Genomic DNA, 18019 nt, shown 5'->3' on the forward strand with positions numbered 1-18019 from the left:
AGAAAGGTTTCTGTTGTGGGATCCATAGCCTGTGTTTACAGTACATGAGAGCAGTGTGTAGGCTGTAGCTCCAGGGAAAAATGAAACTTAGGAAATACACTCACACACAAATCTCCTGTAATGGCATAGGCCTATATGCCCACACATATCTCAGGGGCATAATGTAAAAGCACCATTGTTGAATTAAGTCATAGTTCCAATGTACTCCTACTGGGTTATGGCACTGATTTATATTTAACTCATCAGTTTGTTCTGTAGCCTGTAAGCCGAAAGTGTAGCATGAAGGGCCTATTAAGAGGTTCCCATGCATACACCCAGTTACACTTTTGTTCCAATCATCCAGCACATTTAAAGTGCGCATGAGAAACACTCATCATGAGCCAACAGCTTCCATAGAAAAACAAATAGCTCAAATAATTATGTACATATGTATAATCTAAATAAAAAAATCTAGGCATTTTAACTATGGCTGAACATTCTGAGAATATGATACTTTCTCATTTTGTCAAAGAAGGTGATTTGTTTTTGTGCTACTTTACATTAAATCATTAAAATAGTAGCCAGCAGAGAGAATCTGTAGATGGTATATACTTTCCTGTGAATATGAGGCCATCTTGTGGTTCAAAAAAACATTACTAATTTATGTTAAACCTCTATTGCATGAATTATATTTTTCTGGAGAAAAAAAAACATTTTTGGAAGCTTGAGAGTTCCTTTGGTTATTACAGATTTAGATTTCAGATTTAGATTAGATTCCTAGATTAGAACTTTCATAACAAGCTGATCATTTAAATCAGGTGTTTTAGAGTAAGGGAGCATCTAATACATGCAAGGTAGGAGCAGAGATTAGTGACAACCACACTATGATTAATCTAGCAAAAGTGATCAAACTGCACAAGGCTACGAAAAAAATAGACAAATAGAATGTAAGAATATAGTAAAAATATAAACAGACAATATACTTCTTTACATATTCTTGTACATATTTTTATTTATGGCTGACATGTACGCCTCATTGTTTTGAACACAGATTTGCAATGTAATGTTATTTTAAGATGGGTAAATGAGGAAATAAATAAGTAAGTAGTTATGTAAGTAAGTAAATAAATAAATACAAAAATAAGGTTTGTTATGGAAAGGTGCAATAACCAAAAATTTGGTAACACTATGCCATAGAGCAGGGGTTCCCAGCCCACTTAAACCCACAGTTAACCCACACTTAACCTCCCTAAAGTCCCTAGAAGAAAAAAATAATTGTTATTTAAAACCAGCATAAACTTTATTGTTTTCTGTTTATGTGCATGTGAGGACTAGTACTAGGTACATGCTTTTCTGGGTTCTCTTATTCAAAATACAGTGCATGTATAAAGACCTAGTTTTAATCTTGTATTTATGTTGTGGAAAACGCATACCACATGTTCACCGTGGGGTGGGGTGGAGTGAAATGTGCCTGTTTTTGGCTGGTGTGGTGCTGCATTCTGATCCATAAATGAACTTAATGTCTGTCACAACTTAAATTACATTTGTTGATCTAAAATACAGCTCTGGAAAATAAAATAAGAGACCACAGTTTCCGAATCAGTTTCTCAGATTTTTTTTTATTTATAGGTAAATGTTTGAGTAAAATTAACATTGTTGTTTTATTCTATAAACTACAGACACCATTTCTCCCAAATTTTAAATAAAAATACTGTCCTACAGTGCATTTATTTGCAGAAAATGAGAAATGGCTGAAATAAAAAAGATTGATTATATTTCAGATGTTTTTAATTTGGTAAACTCATATTTTTAAGTGGTCTCTTATTTTATTCCAGAGCTTTATTTTTACGTTGTGTGTCGCCACCATGTGGATGAAAAAAAAATATGTTACTATTGCTTTCCTAACGGACTTGAAGACATTTAGCGGGGCTCCACTATTTAATACTATATACGGGAAAAACGCAAATTAAATCCACATTTCGGAATATTAAAGAAAAATAACAATTATCACAATATTAAGATTTATGTATATTTATGAATGTATTTGTTCATATAACAGCTCTTCGGATGCACGTTCAATGTGCCGAAATAGCTCAGTTGGGAGAGCGTTAGACTGAAGATCTAAAGGTCCCTGGTTCGATCCCGGGTTTCGGCAGGAGAGTGGGTCACTCGTTTTGACTCTTTGATTATTTTTATTTTAAGCAGTTTTAAAGTGTATTTCTTTAATTATTCCCTTAAAAATGGACAACTCGCGCTACTGTAGCAATATAGAGAACTGAATAAATAATTTGGGCTACATACGTACAGCAGTCAGAACAAATGAAGAATAAATAATACAGAAATTGAGCTAATGAATGTATGTGAGTATATCACAGTGATAACAAAAACAAATCTCAGTTACAAAAATTAATACTCTTCAAAAATAAATCAGCAGAGGGCTGTATTAATACATCAGATTAGTTAGAAATTAGTTTGGGGTCCATTCTTATTCTGGTTCAGTCTTAACTTGATCATTTTCATATTTTTATATTTTTACATATTAGATCATTAAATAAACCTTAATCTTTGGTTGTATCACAACTTCGATTATGGTTAATTCTGTAAAAAAAAAAACGTATTTAACATTTCCTTATATGTATCATAGGTTAATGTTGAAATTCTAACCTTCAATCAACATTCATTTTAATATTTTGAATGGTTTATTTAAATATCCCTTAATAAGCTACAAAACACAGTACAATGCATAGGAAAATAACACAAATCACAAATAAGATATACATATTTAATGTAATTAAAGTTTAATACAAACCATACATATAAAACTATAACATTGAATCAATGTTGAATCAACTTAAAAATCAATGTGTACAAATAAATCAATTCTGATGCATTAGTAATGGAACAAATGAATGTTCATTCATCATCCTTGATTAATCATCCTCTCTGGGTCTGGTTTTATGTTAAGCAAACAAAATCTGTAAAAATATATATTTTTTTCGATATATAAGTACTTCCTTTTCCTTTTTAATTGTGTTAATTAAAACACGTGTACAACTCCACCAGTCGCTGTTAGTAGGTCTAATCCTATGTGCCACTGGGGGGCGCAAGAGCTAAGTAGAACAGCTTAAAAACACAGGGATATTTTTTATAAAGTATGTTTAATACTTTAATACAAAAAAATACGTCAATAAGTAAAATAAAAAAATAGTAACTTTGGACCAACAGATGCTCAGAGAAATGGTAGTCTGGCTGTTTCTGTAATAAATCTGTGTGTAACTGGATCAGTGATTAGATTTGTAATGACTGACACATTAACTGCTAAAACATTTCTTCTTATTATTTAATGTTATGTGATTGCAATGTAAATTAAAATAGCACATTAATCACTCTCAACAAACTAAAACATTTGTTAATAGCACATCAAAGAGAATAAGCACAAGTGTAAAAAGGTTATATACAATAAGCAAAACATCAAAAGTCAAAATCAATTTTTTTTGCCAAAATCAAAAATTTGTTTTATAATTGTAGCTATGTAACATTTCTAAGACTTGCTAAGATTCTAAAATATTTGTGATTTGACTAACATCACAAAATACCAAAAGTACTTAAGCATAGAAGGGGCCCTCAATATGAACTCTGTGGCTGCACTAGTTCTGTGACCAGGCTGAACAAACAGTGTGAGCAGACCAGAGCTGTTGCTCATATTTTTTCAGGGTCCATTTAATTTAAGGGACATTCATATTCTGGTCTGAATGGTTGTTAATCAAAAATAACATCTGAACTTGATTATTTTCTTCCATTACAGAAACTGATTTAATGCTGTAAGTAATCTTGACAACCATGTCATTAATAAATTATATAAAAAAAACGTCAGACTAATTATACTGCTAAAGAATGTGTCGGAAATAGGAAACAATGCTTCAATATTTAAACTTTTGCATTTTGACAGGACTAGCCTTAAAAAGCAGAGAGTAAAAACAAAGGCATATATTAGCAAAATGACAATGCTATGAGTTCATAATGGATCTGTAACATATTATAAAGTATGATGAAAGATTATTTAATATTTAACATTTGTATTAATAGAACTGATCCTGTGATAGAATGTTTATTAATGAGAATTCTATACATCTTACAAATTATTTAAATGTGTTTTCCTTGAAAAAATAACTTACATCAACACGATTATTGTTGAAAAATAAAGAAAAACTGTGATTTGGTTTTAGAGAATACAATTTTGAATTTATCTGTAGGCCTGTTATTTATCCACATTTCCAGCCAGGCATTAATACATTGTTTAAAGTAGTCAAAGTGTAATTTAGAAATCTTGCGTTTTATTCCATATTATAAGGCCTTTCAGAATAAAACATTTCAGGGAGTGTTTTTGCTTGATGATAGGTGGTTATGTTTGGAGGAAGAGTAATTTGTATTTTGCTGCCCACCAAACAAAATTGAGAACATGTTATAAGGGGGCAGTACTTTTGTCAATGTCAGTGTCAATGACAATTTTATCTATAAAGCACAAGTAATAAACACAAAACAAGCAATGAAATAAAATTTCGGATTAAGATGGGATTTAAAACACAGAATTGTTCGGGCTAGCCTAACATGTAGTGGCAACTCATTCCACAGATTGAGGGCAATGACTTTAAAGGCATGGTTTGCTCTGTGCATCAGGCTAGATTTAGGGATCAATAGAAGAAGCTGACGGGCAGATCTGAGTGGCCTTTATAGAATGTATGGCTGCAAAAGCTCAGAGAGAGAAGTTTGGGCTAAACATAGACATAAACAAAAAGCAACACTTTAAAGTCAAACCTAAAACATACAGGAACCCAGTGAAGAAAAGCTAGTATAGGAGAAATGTGTCCTGCTTAGGCTGGGTCCAAAATCTCAAAAATAAATGTTTACCCACTTTGTCCACGCCACGCCTTGTCAGTCTCGCAGCTTGTAGTGTATACACAGTATTTAAGCCGGACGACGCGGCACATTATATTTAAAGTCCGCTAACTGCCCTGTACATTGTTTACTTCCGTTCAGAGGCGGAGCTAAGACATGATGCTGACAAAGTGGGCGGGACTGGACGGCATGACGCTAACAAAGTGGGCGGAGTTGGACGCACTGGACATCCAACTCCGCCTTCCTGCAGGCTGCAGTCATTACCCTCTCAATGAACCACCCGCTGAATTATCAACACGCCCAATCAGCGTCAGGTTAAGGAAAACGCATCCATACGTGATGATGAAAGGATGGAGGAGTATCACACAAAGGTATTTGGTGCACTCCCTAAACTGCAGTGTGAAAACAAAAAATAAGCGGACCAAATATATACAATGTAGCAAACACATGAACCTTGGTTCGGACCACGGTCCGGACTTTCAGGTGTGAAATCACAAACTAAATTTAGAAATAAAAATAAAACTAATACAAATGTATATTATACACTACAAAAACATTACTTTTTACTTGCTTTTTATTGTAATTGTTGTAATTTATTTAGTTTGTGATTACCTTATACACAATTAAGCCACAAAACCAAAACCCAAGTTTGTGAAGGAGTGTGCCAAAGGTCACAGACTTTGTTAGGGGCTCGGTTCTGGCAGGACTGTGTGTCAGTCTGGCTATAGAAAGCAGGTAGAAACAGAGGTTTTGTTGATCAGAGGTCAGGCAGGCCTGGCTAAGCGGTCAGCGATTTGCGTCATACCCATTCAGAGAGAAATGAATGGTGGGTCTCTTTCTCTCTCCTTCTCTCGCTCTCTGTCTTTACCCCAGTGTGCCCCTCTCTATTGATGTAATCACCTTTGGGTGAATGAGTCTGATGTTTGAAGACAAAGACAAGACGGAGATGGACAGGTTGGGGGTAAAATGTTCTGAGGTGCTGTACAGAGGTAAATAAAAAACACTAATGAATGCTGGAAGAGGCTAATGAAGTGATTTCTGGTAAGTGTATGTGTATTTCTTTCTCATTAAAGTCTGCATTAGCCTTTTTGCAATTATTGCAATGAACTGTTTCTCTGTTTTTTAACCTTTTTAATCAGGCCTTCCAGGAAATTTCAAGGAAATTTGTCTATAAACACATGCACACACACGCTGGCCAATTCAGCATGCTAACTCAATGAATTGGTAAGATGAGGCATGGTGCACAGAACAAAATGGACCGTTTGGTCAATTCAAATTGTTCTAATTAGTTTGTTCCATTGAGCTCACACTGCTGCACTGCTCACATTTGGCTTCCAGTTATGGACTTGCATAACAGTCACTAACACACACACACAGTCCGAGAAAACACCTCAGAGGACAGTGCCAGTAAAGAGCACAGGTGGTGGCCAGGCAAAGTCAAAATGTTAGTAATCAGCAAGGACGGGGTTTTGGGGGTGGTGGAGGTGGGTGGGGGTGATGATAGGTGAAAGTCAGGGATAAGAGGCATGAAGATGCAGCACTGGTGGCTGGAGCCATCTGGATTGCCATGGTAACAGCATTAAAGAAGCTTTCTCCTGTGGAGTCGGGAATGCACAAGTGTCAGAGCAGCCAGGGAGGAAACTTGTTTCGTGCTGTGGTTTTTTGACATACTTACATTCCAGACAGCAGAGGAGAGCAGGGAGGGCAAGTCAATGATAAATCAAAGCCTGGGCTTACACTTTTCACTTTTACAAATACATATGCATTATATAGTCAAAGATACATGAGACATTTGCATATTAATTGTTTATTGCAAAATTAAGTTTTTTTTATATGGAAAAGACAACCACACACACTGTATACTTGTGTGTTTTGCACACAGATGGAATGTGACCGCCGCCTTAAAACCATCCATGCAGTGAACACATATACATGCACACTACATGCTGAGCCCCCCCCCACCCCCCTCCCCCCAAAAAAAAAAAAAAATCAGGGGAGAATGTGAATGCAGTCCCACAGTACCAGAAATTATGCATATGAAATTCCTACATTGGTGGAATTCACAGAGAATGCAATAGCTGAGCCTCACCCCTGCAAAGAATCTTTTTTTTTTTTAAATCTTGCTTTTTTTGAAGTTACTGTCTCTATTGATCATTACAGGCTTTCTACCAGATTGTGGAGCCTTTAGGGCTGTGAGAATTAGATTGCATTCAGCCACTAGCTTGTTAAATTTAGAATGGTAGAATGATGATCCACCTACTAACCCACCTCATCCCCAACTCTCCAAATAATCACAAAAGGACTGGATTGAGCACCGTCATTCCAGAAAACCAGTGGCAATAACAGGTTGTTTGAAGGGTAGGGGTAAAAAATACAAAGGGCACTTTGTATTCTGCATAACATAGGGCCTGTACATTCTAGAAAGGATGTACATTAAACTGAAAGAAAAAACATAAGTGGAATTTCTTAGCTTTGGATCAACAATTGATAACAATTTACATTGTCTTGTACCATCAAATACAGTTTATCCTATTTTAAGAACACCTATAGGGTACCACATCACATTTTATATGCTGGTTTGGGACTTTTTAATTTAAAGGGCACACTAGCAGGCACTCAATTATATTCATTCCCTAAAGAAGGACCTCCAATAGGGCAATTTGTTTCTTTTTAGCCAGTCTAAATGGCACTTTAGTAATGCGTTTTCAATCATTGGTGCACAAGGGGCATTTAGGGGAGGTATCCACAAACATTTGGCCACACATTAGTTCACCTTTCGATCATATTATGCTGCATGTTAGGCCTGTTCAATCTTCACGCTGTGGCATTAGGATGGGTGCTCCAATTGGTAGTTGGTTTAGTCAAGCTCTTGAGGCCAATCTAATCAGAGTGTTCCAGTACACGACTCTCTATGGGACCTGTTAAGGAAATATCACGTGTCCTTGCCAGGTGCTATGGTTATCACTGGTGAAAGGATCACTCAGCACCATGGTGTTTGAAACTTTAACTATGCACTTTTATTTTACACAGACAGTAATGGCTTTTCTTTCAGCAGGCTGTCTTTGTATTATATTGCATGCAAGTGGCACAGCACCTTTACTTGGACTAAATCTACCATATAAAACCTTCCATACTGCACACTCTAGTTAGGCACCAGCACATGCACACACACACACATGCAAAAAACCTCTGCCTTTTTATGTGATGGATGTGCATGCTGCTTACAATCTGGGACACGTGATACAAACAAGCCAAAGCCCATCTTCTATCAGATGGACATCTTTGATAGTGAACATGAGGCACAGCACCTGCCAAACATGTCTGGCGAGTGTGTGTGTGTGTGTGTGTGAGGGGGAGGGGTGGTGTTGTTGGGGGGTGTTCCTGTTCTTAGTATTCTCCCATCAGCTGTTCAGTGTCCTGAGGAAATGACAGATTGCAGTTAAGTGCAGTTGTCAGCTGTATCTCCGCAACCCTGGATCTCGGGTCAGTGGACCTGCCCATTCCTGCCTGTCTAACAGCACAACAATAGAATACAGGAAGAAGAATCACATGATCATCTAAGAAAGTTCTCCAGAGATTTGGTCTTTGATTAGGCTGCTCTACTGTCTATGCCTTTCTTCAGACAGAGTGCGCAGGAGTTGGTCAAGGGGTTTGAGAACAGAATGTGAATGATTCTTCATTGTGTGTGGAGTAAAAGGCCAGTTGTGTTTGGTGAGAGACAGTGAAAAAAAAATCTCAACCCACTCACATTTGCTCCAACCAGCAGTGCTTATAACAGCCCCAGGGGTTGTTTGTCACGAAATCTGATATTCTTGTTTTAAGCACCAATCATACAGACGCATTCATGACCTTTTCTATATCCTGCGTCACTACGCTTCTGAAACACACCAAAGAACATATTTGCTGGACTGGACAATGTAAATAGTCATTGTTCTGTAGAGCGAATGTGTGTATTTGCTGAAATATGGGTCATTAGTTTTAGTTCAAGTGCCTTGTTATGTAACAAACCACAGGCTACTAAAGATAAAAAAAAATTAGAAAAAGATAAGAATAAAGATAAAGCGCGTAATAAAGGTAATGATGATTTAATAGTGTTAATAATTTTTTTTATAATCATTTACAGTAATATTAAGTTTCACTGGCCCAAGTAAGCCTTCCAATAGTCATGCCAAGCCCTACTATACCCATTGTTGGTGAGTAAATCAAATAGAGCCTAGAGTAGCAGTGATATCGATGAAATTTTCCTTACCGTTAAAAAGCATCAAAATGATTTTGGGGAAAATATTACATATTGCTGCTTTAAATAATCATTTTCCAAACTTACTTTGTCCTTTAAACAGGCCATTTTTGGTACTGTGTTTGTAAGACTGATACACGTAATTGATAGGCTATTCTTGGTTATGTTTTTTAAAAAGCAGGCCAGGCTAAAAAGATTACACATAAACTCAACAGCCAAATCTGTGTCCATATAGGATGTATATTATATATTTGATTATTTATTCATATGCATTTGTATTAATATAGGTTAAAAGACTGGGGAGATTACAGCATATTTTGAACCTTTACCAATTGTTTTACTTGAAAGTTAGAGGAGATTCTGTTTACCTATGATATGTGTGCTTAAATATTAATTAAAACATTTGTATATGTTATCCATGTATGCCTGTATATACATCTTTGAGCACCCCTGGTTAAATGGCATGTTTTGTTGATGTTTTAAAAAAGAATATAAATACACATACTTTATAGAGAATACGCATAGGCAATTGGTAATCTATTAAAATGTATACGATATACTGACATGGACAAATGATAAACCATTAAACTAAAACAGATTTGGAGTGTGATTTTTATTAGGTACAGGTCCTATAACCATTTCTGAGGTAGTTTTTCTGAGTAAGCAGTGTGCACTTAGGGATGCTGACTATATAATTAGCATTTTTAATATAATATTTAGTATAAACTATGGTTTTATTGTACTGCTCTTATTGTTTTGTTAACTAGAATAAAATCGCTTCTTTGTCCATTTAACAGACAGAGAACAAGTTTTGCAGTGGTTATTGGCATAATCAATTCAATAGTATTAGCAGGGCCAGACACAATGTTGTCCTGTAGACCGAATGTCTGTCACAATTAAATAATGTTTATTATGAATTCCATCTGTGGTTACTCTGGGTAACCACCAATTTTCAATCTCTACTTTACATACATTTAGAGCTGTTGCTAAGGAAAACCACCACATTTAAGCATTATAAAATGCATATTTCTGCTTTTTTTTTAATAATTCTATGAAAATGGTGTCATATACAAGGATGAGAAGGGCCCTGATGAACATGGTTTGTGCTAAATGCCGGAGTTGAGCTGCTGGGTGAGGTCGGCAGCTGACACGGGTAGGATGCTTATGTTGTGATAGGAATGCTGGATGAGGCTAACACAGCGATTATGTTGCTAATAACATAGTAAAAATGCTGAGTGAGGCCAGCAGACAGCACGGCAGTAATGTTATCAGTGCTGTGATGATGCTATTGGTGCAGCAGCAATGCTAATTGTATGGCAGCCAAGCAAGTTGCAGTTTTATGTTGATCAATGATCTTAGAAGTGCAGCTTTTAGTTAATTAATGGACATTTTCTTCTTCTAGCTTTGGTAAAAAACACATATTATACTACTATACTATTATACTTAACCTAAAGTGGGTTTAAACTCCAGAAATATTTGAAAACAGACTAATGGGAATGAATACAGACTTCACACTATGATGTGAAATAGTATGTACAAAATGACAACTAAACACAAAAATCATTTTTATAAAAAATTATTTTAAAATGCTATGTGTCTCAAAACATTGCACAATTTGCATTCAGTACTGAACAGGCCTTCACTCTAAGCATTCTTTTATAGTACACTCTGTCTTCTTTCACGCTTCATTCATTATGGGAATATTTGTAACTCATAAAGATGTCATCATGAAGCTTTCTTGGAAGTAGTGAGTTGTTCTGAACTCCTGTAGAGTGATATGTCACAGGGAAGGTTCACTGAAGATATGAATATTGCACATCCCCACCACTGCATGCATCTGCAGAGATGACCTTTAGTCACACAGTGTTTTGTTTGTTTTGGCTTCTTATTGCATCGCAGTGCCATTAATTTTGTGTACTGGACAGTCATTAAGTGTCCGCCTTCCAAGCACTCCTGACATGGCTTGTTTTCCCTATCTGTTCATTCTTCTGCCTCTCCTCTGCACAACATGGTTTCTCAGTGGCTTTTGTGTGTGCATAACATCTGGTAATGTGTCTCTGCCAGACCACTTTCCACAACATGAACACGTGCTGCTGCTGGTGTTTCTGTGTAAGTGTGTGTATGGCTCTCAGTGTTATGTAAGAATAAGCCTCCTCCTACATAAAGGAGGGGGTCTGGGGCTTTACCAGCAGTGCACTGTTGGTGCTGCTGGCTGATTCATGCTTTCTACTGAGGAGCTCAGATAAATCTGTCACTTGGGTCCAATTTTCATATACAGCTCTGGAAAAAATAAAGAGACCACTTCAGTTTCTGAATCATTTTCTTTGATTTAGCTATTTATAGGTATATGTTTGAGTAAAATGAACATTGTTGTTTTATTCTATAAACTACGGACAACATTTCTCTCAAATTCCAAACAAAAATATTGTAATTTTGAGCGTTTGTTTGCAGAAAATGCAGAAGTGGCTGAAATAGCAAAACAAAAAAAGATGCAGAGCTCTCAGACCTCAAATAATGCAAAGAAAACAAGTTCATATTCATAAAGTTTTAAGAGTTCAGAAATCAATATTTGGTGGAATAACCCTGGATTTCAATCACAGTTTTCATGCATCTTGGCATTTTCTCCTACACCAGCCTTATACACTGCTTTTGAATAACTTTATGCCACTCCTAGTGCAAAAATGCAAGCAGCATGTTCAGCTTGGTTTGATGGCTTGTGATCATCCATATTCCTCTTGATTATATTTCAGATGTTTTCAATTTGGTAAAATCAAGGAAACTCATCATTTTTAAGTGGTCTCTTGTTTTAAGCTGTATTTTTTGAGGGATAATTTTTTTTAAACAGATTTCAGATACCTGATAACAACATTAGAGTGGCCTGACCCTCCATCACATCTGGTATGTATTAGTGTTCCACATGCTACTTAGAATGATGGCCCAGAAGTGGACCAGAATTTGGAATCTTTTAATTTTTATTTGATTTCAGACAATATGAACCCATGTTCATTTGTTAATATACAATACATTCCTGTAGGCATTTCAGGCCTACAACACCTTCCAAAATACAGTAGTGCAACAAAACATTTACAGTGTTTTGGTCCCAGAGATACAAGCAATTAAGTAATTCAGATGTTATTGTGTCCAACTTGCCATCATGTACTTAAGGTTAAGTTAAGACTCACAAGGTAATACATTACTCTGAGTAAAACTGTTAGTCCTCCCTTTAGGCCTCCACTTTAGTAACAATGCAAAAGTAAGAGTACATCGATTTATTGTGTCCTACTGTCATTCATGTAACAAGACTTTTGCTTAATGAATGCATCCTAGATGAAAAGACCTGGATATATCATAATTAGCACACTTTACAAGAATTTATTTTCTTTTACTAATACTAATTAGTAATACTAATACTAATACTAATACTAATGATTACTAATAAGTAATCATAAGAAAAGTATGAATATTTAAACATTTTAAAAACTCCTTTCAAAACTTTTTTTAAAGATTCTTTGTAAGCATTTTCTTAAGAAAGCTCTTGTGAATCCAGCCTAATCTTTCTAGAAAACTGGCATAGTAACTGAGCCTTTAACAGCATTTAACAGAGTGTACACAAATCTGCCCTACTGCTTCTGGTGTTTCACAGAGTTGTTTCACTTCTCTTCTTAATCCTGCTGTTTCCTACATTCCTCTGCACTTTCTGTTCTTTATTGTTTTACATATTATCCGGCCTATACTAATACTAATACTAATACGAACTAAAAAAGAACTTTCATTTAAATGAAATGAACTGAACAAACTTACTCACAGTTTTCATGGTCATCTACTGGTTTTCACTGCTATAGTTCTGATGTGTTCATTTGTACTATGCTGCATTGTAATATGGTCAAGCATGTGCAATGCCAAACTGAAACATTGCCATAGACTGCTGCAGCAGCTTTCAGGTTCAGTCCAGGGCTGAGTCTTTTCACGGTAAAACACTGTTGTAATGCGTGAAATTGTTTAAAGCTAAGAAGCTTGAGCTCTCTGAGGGCTCTAGGCCACTCAGCCGGAGAGTGCCATGCCAGCCCCTGTTTTCAGCAGCTCCATATTTTTAGCCATCAAAGGCAAATATTGTTGGCTGGGCTGTGAATGACAGTTTCAACCCCCAACTTAACTTTACAAAATAACCATAAAATTAATCAGAATTCATGAGAGCATCAGTAATCTCCCATGAAGCTTGCACAAAATTATATTCTTGTTTATTTAGACCTTTTAATTACATTTCACTAAAATTTAAAATATGTAAATATGTAATTAAACATATTTTTAAACATATATCATGTATGTTTTTAACAACTAAAAACAAAGATTGTAATATTATTGGTTAATGATGTATAACTCACAATTAGACATCGTCATATAAACTTTATATAAACCCTGAGAGGAGTTAACGCTCACATGTTGAACCCACAGGGAATAGAGGAATAATAATTATAAATGCAATGGGATGCTCAGATCATATTTCTCTCACTCTCGCTCTCGCTCTCGTTCTCACTGCCTTTCGCTCCATCTCATATATGATAAATGAGCAAGAGTCTGATCATTGCTTTTAAAGGCCATGGCACTGTATCAATGGGTCACTCATTAGGGGTGTGTCCTTCAACGCAAGTCTCGTGTTGCTTTTTATATATCATACACGAACCAGCTGAACGTGATCACTAGTTTCTAATTCCAGCCCTATCACCTGTGTGTCAAAGGACTTTTTTTTTTATTCCTATTTGCATGGAAACTTTGGCAGCGGAAATTATTAATACAGGGGTTTATTTTTATTTATTACTCTGATAAACAAACTCACAAATGCTTCTGTAACCATGTAAATCATTCCTAAATTGCTGTGTGTTAAATACTTGATTACTTGGTTAACTATGGTTTTGTAGAAGATCTCAGCATATAAAAGTGGAAACATTGAATTGCGAATTACGAATATTTAAATGTATGTTATTTTTTGTCATATTTGCTTGTTTTTGTATTTTTTTTTGTTTTTATAAATTGTTGTTTATTCTTGGTAAGATCTTAACACAGAGTTAGACATCACAGTGCTGTCACCTAATGAAGCCTGTCCAATAAGTGGCCTCTCTTCTGTTCAATCTGTTCATTTATTTTTTAACATTCAAATTCAGTTAAAATATATAATTAGCTGCCTTTAAAATCTATTGATCATTTAAAATGATCTGTTTATTTATTTTAGTTGTAAAGTGATCTTGCACTCTATTATTATACGTAGTAATAGTACTATTATTATCATTATTATTATTATCATTATTGTTATGATGTCAGCAAGCAGGAGTACAGTAAATGTGAGTGAGTGTGTGTGTGTGAGTGCCTCTGTATGTGTGTGTGTGCGTGTATGTGTGTGTGTGTGTGTGTGTGAAATGATGAGCTCTTTTTCCTTGGCAGCGTTGGCTGAGGGTTTGGATTACCAGCATGTCTGCTGCACTCTGGTTTCAAAGAGTGACCTTGTCACTGGCCCACTTTAACATTTATAATTCAGAGCTAACCTGGGCAGCTTCAGCGATACACCAGACTCTGCCTTTCTCACTACAGCCGAAAGTCTGTCCATCAGGAACTTTTACTGCTTCTGTTTACAGATCTGTCTGTGCTGCTATTTTTAGCCAACCCAGTATGAATAACCTTTGACATAGTGTGAATGGAGATTTTTCAGATACTGTACCTTGATTTTGCAAGTGTGACAAAAGCAGACAAAAGACCAAATAATGAGTAATCATTCTGACAACAAGGCTGCAGTACATTAGTAAATGTACGCCAGAATTAGCAAATATATCCAGACACATAATAATGATTCAAACATATTCCAAAACATGGACCAACTAGAAATAGATAATTTTACAAACAGTTGCAGTCTTTTTAGATTATTTTGTTTTTACACATTTTACACATTCACAAAATGTAGTTTAACCTCAAACCTTCGGTCATTATATTACTGTACTGTATTGTTATACATGTAATTGTTATACATGTATGTATAACAACGTATAACAATCATTACATCTAATCCCAGCTGATGGAAGTAATCAGAGGTGTTCCCTGCAGCAGGGGACAGTGTAGTGGGTTCCAACATTACATTGTTGCATAAGAGGTCATCCCTCAGAAATGAGAGCTCCAAACATGAACATTATCTCTCCTGACCCTCCTCCCCTATGCTATCTGTTCTGGGGAAGTTTAGATGTGGCCTCTGATCAGGCCAGGCACTCTAGAACCCAATAGTAGACTCAGCTTGCCACCTCCATTAAAACATTAGTACACATTAGCTGTTTAAAGGCACAAGGAAAATGAACATATTATTGGTATTATTTATTGTATTATTGTATGTTTAATAACCAAATGCCCTAAGCATAGTTCTGTTATGCAAACCTGCATTAACGTGTTATAAACTTTGCACAAAAGATTAACATTAATTTCCTTACAGAATTGCTATTTTGCAATGATTAAAAAGATTATGTGTTTATGAATCACAGATGGCATGATGAATCCATCACCAAAAAGAGGGAATGACTAAGTGGTGCCTTAACCAAGCTGGAGAATTCCGCCCAATGAGGCTTGTACGTCAGTGGCCTGAGAATTCTCTCTGCGTGGGATCACCCCTGCCATAGATCACCCTTTCACCACTGTGGTATCCCAGTGACTTCATGGAACTGGGTAACTTGCTATCTTTTTAACCCAGTACTTGAAAGGGTTAACATGATGAAGGTGGTGAAATGATGAAGGTCTGCTCATCATTTAGGAAAGGCATGCTTGAGGACAGTTTCTGATGACCTGGCATTCGGCTGATGTAGGAGATGAGTTAGTGTGAGCAAGAGGGCCGTTTTGAAGTTATTGGAGCCTGGTGACAGGTTTGCTAAGAGAGACATTTTTACTGTGTTTTGTTGAGAGATCTTGGAGAGATACAGGTCTTGTGATCAGAACCTTGAACCTTGGTCATAATTAGAATATGAAGAGGCAATGACAAGGTTTAGGTTTAGAGTTACAGGCCATGTTAGCTTTTGGCCTTCTGCTTCGAAGACAATATTAAACTCATACGTATCAAGACTGTCAAGACTCTGTTAAAGAGGACAGTAGTAACAGAGCCAATAAAAAAAAGTTTGTTTTTTTGTTTATGGTCAAATAAAACATTAGCCATTCGATGCTGTCAACTTAGCATAGATTAAACACACTGTACATATAAATTGGTCTGACGGCGAAGATGAAGAAAATATACTGACTAAAGATTGTCGTCACCCATCTCCAGTGTCCATGAAGGCATGGTAGTAATGGAGATAGCAACTGAACTGAGTTCTTTGGTGAGTGTGTGTGTCTGTGTGTGTGTGTGTAGGCTGCTCGTTTTTGGCTTCTAATTCATCTTGCATTCTCTATGCCACTTCCTGCTGTGAGGCACTCGTCTGCTGTTTCCCCCTGACGTTAGAGATTAGATGACATCCCCCTTAATGCAAAAATGGGAGGGGGTCAGGTTTAGATCTAGGTTAAAATCAATGGAACAAAAATAGTGTTATAATAGAGTTTATAATTGCTTTGGTGTTGTAGTTTTCTTGTAAAAAAAGTATTCACAAATGCATTTATACGGTATTAAACAAGCATTGTATCAGGTACACTTGTACACCTTTTCATTTACGCAGCTATCTAATTAATCTAAGCAGTGCAGTGTTTAAAACGGAACAAATACTGGCTGTCAGCATCAGGTAATGTTTATATTAGCCATGAGAAAATGCCAAAAAATATATACCAAATTAATTTTGGGCACATTTTCTCCAGTTTCCCTTACTGACATATTCCAAAACTACATGTTTCAACATTTAGTCTTTTCTGATTATTTTTGTATTTACATAGAATTAAACAAGTTGTGAGACATTCATAGAACTTTACTTAAATTCTAACTGTTGACCAATATATTACTGTATCATTATACCTAAACTCAGCTGATGGGGGTCAGAGGTGTTCCCCACAGCAGGGCACAGTATAGTGTGTTCCAAGTTCCACGATTGCATAAGAGGTCACCCCTCAGAAATGAGAGCTCCAGACACGGACATTATCTCTCCTGACCCTCCTCTCTTCTGCTATCTGTTTTGGGACAGTTTAGATATGACCTCTGATCTGGCATGGCACTCTGGAATTCAAGGCTAGACTCAGCTTGCCACTTCCATTTCACCTATCTATTCAGCCAATCATGCGGCAGCAGTGCAATGTATAAAACGGCAGACAATTGGCAAAACATGGTCTCAGTTGTTTTGAGTATAAGCGAGACCACTTATGCCAGTTGGGCTGGTACTTCTACAACCGATTTTCAGCACAATATCCTCTATAGTTACAGTTGTGTAATAAAGAATGATAAAACACCCTTTCAACAAATCATTTTCTTGGTATAAGAGGTCAAAACAAAATTGCCACAGTGGTTTCTGCTTTCAGAAAAAAATGTAGTAACTCAGAAAAGCATCTAACAATGCACTACACATCCACTCTGCATAACATGGGTCACAAAGCAAAATATTACATTGAAATATAGTTCCATCAGCTAAGAACAGAAAGCTGAGGCTGCATGAGCCACAGGTTCACCTTCGTTATTCAGAGTCAGAATTTTACCAACAACATAAATCCATTAGCCAACCAAACCTGCTTTATTCCATCAGTCCAGGCTGATGAAGAAGAAATATGGTGAAATAGGAATCACAGCTAAAAATGCCTTAGCCCACAGTAGTATTGTTGCTGACCATGTGCATCTTTACATGGACAGCGTTTACACATCTTCTAATGCTCGTGTGTCAAAAACAAACCCTATAATCCAAAATGCAGTTTAGCCCACAACATTACTTGAGTATGATATTAATACATTTCACAATCCTCTGCACTACAGACCTC

The 18019-nt window shown here is 36.2% G+C and overlaps 1 long non-coding RNA gene and 1 other non-coding gene across 3 annotated transcripts in view; one reads left to right on the top strand and one right to left on the bottom strand.

Annotated features, from left to right (window-relative positions):
- The window catches only part of LOC111193766 (uncharacterized), a 50055-nt gene that overhangs the window by 460 nt on the left and 31576 nt on the right, over window positions 1-18019 (bottom strand). The window lies entirely within an intron of this gene.
- Window positions 2062-2134, top strand: trnaf-gaa (transfer RNA phenylalanine (anticodon GAA)). The gene has a single exon. It is a non-coding gene; the product is annotated as a tRNA-Phe (tRNA).

The sequence above is a fragment of the Astyanax mexicanus genome, chromosome 5 (assembly GCF_023375975.1).
Source record: "Astyanax mexicanus isolate ESR-SI-001 chromosome 5, AstMex3_surface, whole genome shotgun sequence".
NCBI classification, from domain to species: Eukaryota; Metazoa; Chordata; class Actinopteri; order Characiformes; family Acestrorhamphidae; genus Astyanax; species Astyanax mexicanus.